Below are 9,125 nucleotides of genomic sequence, written 5' to 3'. Positions count from 1 at the left end.
AAATATATTATATAACTCTAATTCTTAAAATATGTAAGTTAATAGGTGGAAGGGAATACTAAGGGGACAACCAGTGTTGTTCATGTTCTCAACCATTGACACAATTCCAGGGCTAAAAATAAATAAATAAATAAATAAATCGGAGGTCAGTCTGGTAAATCTGCCAGGTACTCAGCTGTTTGATGTCTGAATGTCCTCTAGTCACTACCAGAAAGAATTAAAAGGATTACCTAAAACACATTTGCCCACTCTTTCCATTATTTCCTATCGATGGGACTCTTCCATCTTCTCTGAGTTCCAGTTACCACATAAATGTCAACCCATCCACTTTCTAAAGCTCCCCAAATCTTCTCCTAACATTCATTTTATTTTGACAGATCTGTCTCTTCAAGAATTCTGTGAACTCTTCAAGAATGAGTTGGAGAAATGACAGCATGAATGATATTGTTTCTTTACCTCATCAAAAAATGGAAAGCTATAGTTTTCATTGCTACATTTTTTTAAATCTTATAATATTTTCAGGTATGACGTATGGAATATTATAGTTTAAATAAAACTGATGAAATCAGCTATAAATTCTAATGACATCGACATAAATGAAATAATGTTAGTGTCAAAAGCAGAGCAGTATAGTCTAAGGAATTAAAATAATCAAATTCACTGACAAACTGTGAATTTATGGGTGTAAAGAAATAAAAATTTGAACAATTGCAAAAATTTATACTATAATTTCCACATCCAGTATTTCAACATTTGAAATTCTCCCTTCAGAGTTCTGATTATGCAAGACATATCTATAAAACAAATAGTTTATTATATAATTTTTAAATGTGACCACCATACATTCTTCATTGAATGTGATGGTGGAATTTTAAAATATATTACCTAATATTTGTGGGCTAACAGAAAGACAAGGCCAATTTAAGTTGCATAATCTTAGAATGCTTTACTAATTCAATAACCCACAGAAGCAGATAGAAAAGTAACAGTAAAAACCCTGCCTCAAAGAAGTAGTATGATACTTTGTATTTATTTAATTCATCTGTGTTATCATGTATTTTTACAATCCCATTTTAGTTAAAACCTCTGAAATCACTGTAGAAATCCAAATCCTATATAATAAGCAACAGAGACACCAAGGGAATGATGAATAATTTACAAAACTATTAATCTTACAAAACTCAGAATATTTCACATATAAAGGCCTTTTACTTTTCTTATGTTCCCATCAATTTCATTGACCAACATTTTAAAGCACACTACTCTGGATGTCAGAGATTTATTCATTCATAAAATCAATACTATTGATCACCTACCATGTCATACATACTTTAGATGCCACGTTTGCAATAAGTAGTGAACAAGAAAGAAAAGTTCCCTACCCTCATAGGGCTTAATACAAAGATACTTCATTATATCATCTAATTTCTGAAAGTGTTAATATCATGAAGAAAAAGAAAACAGTAAATGATGCAGTGTGTTTATTTGGGTATTGATTTTAGGTAGAACTGATAGCAAGACTATGGTGATGGAAACAACTTTTGAGAAACCCAAATGAAATGAGGGCCCGAGTTACCTGATCAGAATTCAAGGAAGAGAAAACAGAAAGTATAATAGTCCAGAATTTGGAACAAGTTTGGCTTGTTCAACACAGCAAAGCAATATTTTGGTGAATGGCGAGACAAGTAGGGTATGAAGACACCTGGTCATGCAGGTCTTGAGGACTGCAGATAGGATTTTATATTTATTATAGGTATGATGAGAATCCATTGGAAATTTATGATTCTGAAAGCCAATTCTAGATTCTGTGTTGCAAAATCAGGGTAGACAGGAAGAGTAAAAACAGTCTAGTTAGCAAGTTGTTGCTGAAGTTCAGGCAAGTCATAAATAAATAGTACTGGTTTCAGTGCTGACATGTTAGAGCTTGGAATTTGTCACTCATTTTTTCAAAACAAGAAAGAAAAAAAAACTGAGAAAGTTGAAGAAAAAAAAATCTTGATTTCTTTTTCTTGGAACTATCAGAAAATCAAGGATATATGAATGAAAAGAATTATAGCTATGAGCTGCTTACTTACAACAGAGAAGCTTCTGGAGCTATAAACTGTTAAGAACCTTCAATCAGAACTCTCATGAATTGTTGGAGGCTGAGTGTGGCTAACATGAAAAACTCCAAGGGACTGACACCATAGCACCACTTCATACACACGAACTATTGTAGATTTTAGCTCCAGGAATTCCATTAGCTTCCCATTATAAAGAGCCAAGAAAAACAATCTTCTCAGGGCTCTGACAGTAGAGTAGAAAACTAAACATTCTGAAGTATACAGGCAGAGTATTCTTTTTGTTTTACTGAGAGAAAGAGGGAAATCCATTCATACTTAGTATGGTTTGAGTAATACAAACTTTTGTCTCTGATACAGGAATTTTGTGTTTTTTGTTTTTTGTATTTTTTTGTTGTTGTTGTTTTTGTTTTGTTTTGTTTTTTACTAGAATCCATAAGACTGTGGTATACTGACATATTAGCTGGCAAATAGGAAAAATGTCAGACATTTCACAATTCTTGATAAAATAAACATCATCTAGAAAGTTATCTAAACTGAGGAAAGACCCATATATAGTCTCTGGACAAAGGTAACTATTCTTTTGCAACTTTTGCTTACCCAGAGGTTTCAGGGGAATCTGGGAATTAAAGATATCTAGCACATTCACTCACATGTCAGCATTCCATGTGGCAGAAAGGCACTCCTTCCTTATTAGGGACTGACTCTATAGGGACTTGCAGGGCTGTGAATTCAACCATTGCAGTAATTTAGATACTCAATCATGAGATCCTCAGTCGAATTTCTTTTTTTTTTTTTTAAATCATAGTTAACTCTAGTCACTGAAGGAGAGGGGAACTTTCAATGTTTATATAAAATCTATTTAACTTTCACACTATTCCTTGGCTTGGCATTTGACTGATCTGACAATGTACGTTATTTTATTTTTAAGTTTGTTAATGATAGTAAAGAAAAATCAGCTGTCTATGAGAATTTTCAAATATTCTTTATTTTTGGAAAATTCCAAAAATATTACACTGGCCAGTGCATTTCCTTTTTTTTTCTTTTTCTTTTTTTTTTTTTTAAAGATTTTATTTATTTGTCAGAGAGAGAGCACAAGCAGGCAGAGGGAGAGAAGCAGGCTCCCTGCTGGACAAGGAGCCCAATGTGGGACTCAATCCCAGGACCCCGGGATCATGACCTGAGCTGAAGGCGGCTCAACTGACTGAGCCACCCAGGCGTCCCAGTGTATTTCCTCCTACCTGAGTACCATCCTAATTAAACGCAGATGAGAGTTCTAATTGTAATGGTCTCTGAGAAAGAAGAAGCTAGATTGTTTACCCCCAAAATTTTGTCAATAATTGGTTAAACCCATGGTACTTCCAGACTTCTCTATAAACAGCAAGACTTGGGTGGCCAGACCAAACCTCAGACAAAGATTTGTAGGTCCTAGAATTTAGATTCTGACTGGTACACATGAAGAAAAAAAAAAAAATAGCAAGATCCAGAGATGTTGGCAGGGCACTTACAGTGTCTGGTACTTCTAGAAACATCCTTCACACCAACACTGCAAAAACATTTGTTTTTCCAAAGCAAAATTCAAGCACACATGTGCACCAAATAATCCTAAAGGTGGGACACAGTGACAAATTGATTCTTGAATTACCTGTACTCATTTTATTTACTAGAATTCACTAAAAGATTGCTTATATTAGGGCATTTCTTTTAACACTGGAGTGAGTTGAAAGAAAAATAAACGTTTTTAATGGTACTGTCTACTACTACTGGAAATGAAGATAAAAAAAACACAATAAGAGGATAAACCATTCTAGAGGTAATCTCAATATGTGAAGTTGGTTAAGTAAAATATGAAAATACCAGATGGTTTAACTCTAAAAGCCACTAAGTTACAAATGTTAATGAGTTGGAAATGTTTCATTACTGAGATATTAAAAGCAGTAATGACAATAGAACAATTTGAAAGTTCAGGCTCACATGATTCTCAAAGAGGGGAAATCAACTCACATTATGTCTTAAGAGTCAAATAACTAAGGCTGAGAATTACTGTTTTAGCTAAAGTTATACAGCTTTCTCTAAAGTATTAGGGCAAGGACATGGTTACATAGCAAATCAACAAAACTAGCAAATCGAAAATCCCAGTTGGTTAGTATCCGAACCTTGATTTCAGCTTAGGTTATGATCTCAACATTGTGGAATCTAACCCCTAGTCAGGCTTCATGCTCAGCATGGGGTCTGCTTGCGCCTCCCCCTCTCCCTGTTTTCATGCTGTCTTTCTCTCTCTCAAATAAGTAAATAAAATAAAATCTTAAAAAAAAAAAAATAGGGTGCCTGGGTGTCTCAGTCATTAAGTGTCTGCCTTTGGGTCAGGTCATGATCCCAGAGTCCTGGGATCCAGCCCCGCATCAGGCTCCCTGCTGAGTGAAAAGCCTGCTTCTCCCTCTCCCGCTCCTCATGCTTGTGTTCCTTCTCTCACTGTGTGTCTCTCTCTGTCAAATAAGTAAATATTTAAAGAAAACAAAAAAAGAAGATAGAAAGATGTAGGAAAGGTATTTTTAAGGAAATCAAGTAGTTTATAGATGATTTTAACTATATTAAACACACTGCATATTGGGTATTTTGATGAATTGGTAATTAGTACATGAAAATATTAATTAAATATTAATTTAATTTAATTATAATTAAATATAAGGAAGTTGTAAATATGTGAGAAACAATACTGGGTGGTTTATGAGGGATACTACTTATTGTTTTAAGTCAATATGGTTGAGGGGTGCCTGGATGGTTCAGTGGATTGAAGTCTCTGCCTTCGGCTCAGGTCATGATCTCAGGGCCCTAGGATCGCGTCCCTCATCAGGCTCTCTGCTCAGCAGGGAGCCTGCTTCCCCCTCTGCCTCTGCCCGACTCTCTATCTACTTGTTATCTCTCTCTCTGCCAAAATAAATAAATAAAATCTTAAAAAAGAAAAGTCAGTATGGTTGAGAATTCAAAATACAAGGAATAGCCATCTAAACACGATATTGAAAATATAGAAGAAACAAAAATCACATGGAATATAAAAGAATCACACACTGCTTCACCTGCAGAGCAAAAATTGAAAAGCACAAGGAATGCCTGCTATTTTTCATTATAAATCTTTCTAGTTGTATTTTATTATTATACATTTAAGTATTTATACTATTACTCTAATGAAAATAATTATTTTCTGGTTTGAAAAAAAGAAAAAAAACAATTAATGTAGATTCATAAGATCTACCATATTCCAGGCCAAAAAAAAGGAAAAGGAAACATAAAATAGATTTTGAACTCTTGACATATTTTTTAATTCAATACCACGTATGATGAAGTAAAATTAAGAACTAAAACTCTTTTTACAGCACTTCAGAAGTGATAGACTCCTTTAGGATAAAGCTCAACATCTCTTTCTCAGCCTCTGAATTTCTGGAGAAATTCAGTGAAGTGAATGATAAATCCAAACTTCACAGTTTTTATGAGAAGTGTATGGCACAGAAGTTGCTGCGGATGTTCTGGGTGAAGAAAGGAAGGGTTGTGTGGTCCGAATCAGTGGTGGCAACAACAAACAAGACTTCCTCATGAAACAGAGTGTCTTAACCCGTGACCATGTCCACCTGTTCCTGAGTCAGGGGTATCCCTGCTACAGACCAGGGAGGACTGGTGAAAGTGAGCCCAAATTTGTATGAGACTGCATAGTGGATCCAAATCTCAGTGTTCTCAACTTGATCATTGTTAAAAAAAAAAAAAAGAGAGAGAAGGATATACCTGGACTCACTGATACTACTGTGCCTCATTGCCTGGGATCCAAAAGAGCTAGCTGAATTCACAAAATTTTCAAACTTTCTAAAGAAGATGACAACTGCCTGTATGTTGTGAGAAAAATCCCTAAACAAAGAAGGTAAGAAAGCTAGCACCAAAGGGCCCAAGATTCAGCATCTTGTTACTTCACCTGTCCTCCAACACAAATGTCAGCATATCACTCTGAAGAAACAGCATACTAAGAAATATAAGGAAAAGAGTGCAGAATATGCTAAACCTCTGGCCAAGAGAATGACGGAGACCAAAGAAAAATGCCAGAAACAAATCACCAAGAGACAGAGACTGTCTGAGTTTTTACCTATAAGTCTGAGTCCAGTCAAATATGAGATGCTCTCTCTCTTTTTTTTTTCATGATTTTATTTATTTATTTGATGGAGTGAGAGAGAGAGAGAGCACAAACAGGGAGAATGACAAGCAGAGGGAGGAGAAGCAGACTCCCCAATAAGCAGGGAGCCTGAGGCGGGGCTGGATCCCAGGATCCTGGGATAATGACCTAAGCCGAAGGCAGACTGAGCCACTCAGGTGCCCCCAAAATTGGATTTTCTAAGAGTAGCAAATAGATCAGACATTAAAAAAAAAAAAACTTAAGAATAGCAAAGTCTTAGAATACAGTGACATGCAAAGAGCACTGATAATTCTAAAGCAAAAGGTTGAATATTTTATGTAAATCTTATTTAATAAATATGTGCATGAGTAAATATTCTTGACAGAAATAGTATAACAAGAATAAATCCATAAAGACTATAAAAATTTAGCTCTAAAATTTCAGGACAGATGGAAAATAAAATATAATAAACTTGTGTAAAGGATGAAATAAAACAAGTTTTCAACTTTAACTCTGAAAATTCAATAAGTGAACATCAAGGAATCAACTTTTTAAGTAGATAGAAATGGAATTTAAAATAATGTGGTCTCTTTCAAATGGCTGAGGAAGAACACAACAAAATTTGATGTAAGTTGCAACAAAAAAGCTATATTTGTATGTATATATGGGAAATAGAACATATGATATTTTAGTAAATGTATATTCTAGATTAATGTTTTTGAGTATCTCAGATCAAGGGATTGTTTTCTCATATATATAACAATAAAATTAAATCAAAATAAGAACATCGTAACTAATAAATAACAAAAGAGTAAATTAATTTTTAAAGAACTACATCAAAATAAAAATTGGGTAAAAATTGATCCATCATCACCTCTCTCTTTTTTTAAAGACATCCGAAAATTATAATCCCTATAGCAAATGTATCCACTAAGATATGTAGGTAAATATGGAATAAGCAAAAATTATTTCTGTGTGTTGTTGGATAAATCATTTCTGCTAGCAAAAAACACTTCTGTACCAACAAAGAAGAGAAATAAAGAAACAGTTAATTACTCAGTAAGCGTTCATATTTGCATTCATATACAAAAGACAATCACGCAAATTTAAACAATAAAGCAGAAGAAAGAACAATGAAATTTCTTTTATCTTCTCAAGAGACAAAGGCCTCCTGATAGTCTCTGGTACATCTGCTTAGAGACTCCTCAGAGCTAATTCTGGTGGAGCATTTTTACATATCTAAATGTTAATCTAGTCTGAAAACTTGGAGATAAATAGAGATTGTAAAAACTGGAGACTGGGCTTAATCTTTAATGAGATGTATCTCTATATGCAGTCAGATTCACTATGTCTATAAGGAAACCCTTCAAGAGGATGGAGAAAGAGGAAGTCTTCTATGAAGTTATAAAAGGAGAAGTCGTTTTCATTTACCCTACAATATCTGCAGTGGAAAATCTTTCACTGTTTATAATGGCCACATACTTTTCTGGCTTACCAGCTTCTAGACTTTCGTTGGTTTGAGCTATATTAAACTAGGTATTCTGTGGAAAATTAATGGCAATGCAGGTGCAAATAATTCTGTCCTGTGAAGGGATTTACACTCCATCCCCACAGAGGGAAAAAAAAAAAAAGTTTAGCAAACATTAGCAAGTTTAGTTTACTATGCTTGGTCCATAATTGTGTCTTCTTTTTGCATTCTTTAAATTTTATGTAAACACCTGCTTCATTTCATCTTTTATAATGAGCTAAAAAGAAAACTTTTAATACATGTTCATTTCAGATCTGTAGGAGGCAAGTCATAATTTTATCTTTGTTGAAATAGTCATCTTTGACAGATATGTTTGATAGCAAGACATTCAATTCAAACTGACTTAATATGCATAGAAATTATGGACAATTTTTTGGTCAATGTATCTGTGTGTTCAGAAGATCAAAAGTGATCAGTAATGCCACTCCAGTCCCAGACCCTTTCCATTTCTTTGATCTGTTTTCTGTAATTTCACTTTTTCGTACCTTTAAAGTTCTCAGGATAAATTTGAATACCCATCAAATATCCAGCCATATTCACCATCAGCTTGGAAATTGTATGTGAAACATAATTCCAAGTAAAAGTCCTGTGGTTGTCTCTGAATGGCCAGATTTAATACTCATGTTAACATGTCATTAGGGAATGAAGATGCTCTGATTCAACTAGTCCAGTTCATGTGTTACATGTGGGTAATTAACTGAAAATATTTGGATAACAATACATAGGTTAAGCTCCTGGGAATAAGGAAGACAGAATATATTTAATGCCCAGGTAATAGTATATAAGAATACTTAAACAACTTTTAAAAAGTTGTTACATTTGATTTGTCAATTTAGAAATTATAAATTTTATTTATAAATATTAGCATTAATAGATTCAAACAATTTAGACATAACTAAATTTAGTTCATATGATGATAAAGGGAAGACTTTTTAAGTATTCATCTTCTATGAAAACAAAAATATCTGAAAACCAAAATTAGTTAACTCATACATATTTGAAAAATAAGGTTATTGTATTTTTCCATGATAGTAATCTAAAAATCATCCTAGTCATTAGTATTTTTAATGACTTTTTCTCATTTTCTGAGATTTATTATTTATCCACTTTTCTTCTTTCTAACATAACTCTTACCTCAGGGCATACTTTTTAACATTCTTACACCAACCTTAAAATCTACCTAAATAGTGATATGACACACATATATTGTACCTTGATTTTCTGGAAAACTTTCTTTTTATTTCCTGGGAATCTTGTTTCCCCAGAAATGACATATTTGTATAATAAATACCCAATGAGTCAATCAGCCACTATCAGTGATAAAGTGTTATTTTGTGGTTGAAAGTCAATAATTTCTCTTGTTAACCTCAGGGATCTGGGG

The 9,125-nt window shown here is 33.7% G+C and overlaps 1 pseudogene; it reads left to right on the top strand.

Moving 5' to 3' along the window:
- The first annotated feature begins 524 nt into the window (after positions 1–524).
- Positions 525–8,325, top strand: LOC132002687 (small ribosomal subunit protein eS6-like; annotated as a pseudogene).
- The last annotated feature ends 800 nt before the right edge of the window (positions 8,326–9,125 follow it).

This window comes from Mustela nigripes, chromosome 15 (assembly GCF_022355385.1).
Source record: "Mustela nigripes isolate SB6536 chromosome 15, MUSNIG.SB6536, whole genome shotgun sequence".
In the NCBI taxonomy this organism is placed as follows: domain Eukaryota; kingdom Metazoa; phylum Chordata; class Mammalia; order Carnivora; family Mustelidae; genus Mustela; species Mustela nigripes.
This window is presented reverse-complemented; position numbering and strand designations above follow the sequence as displayed.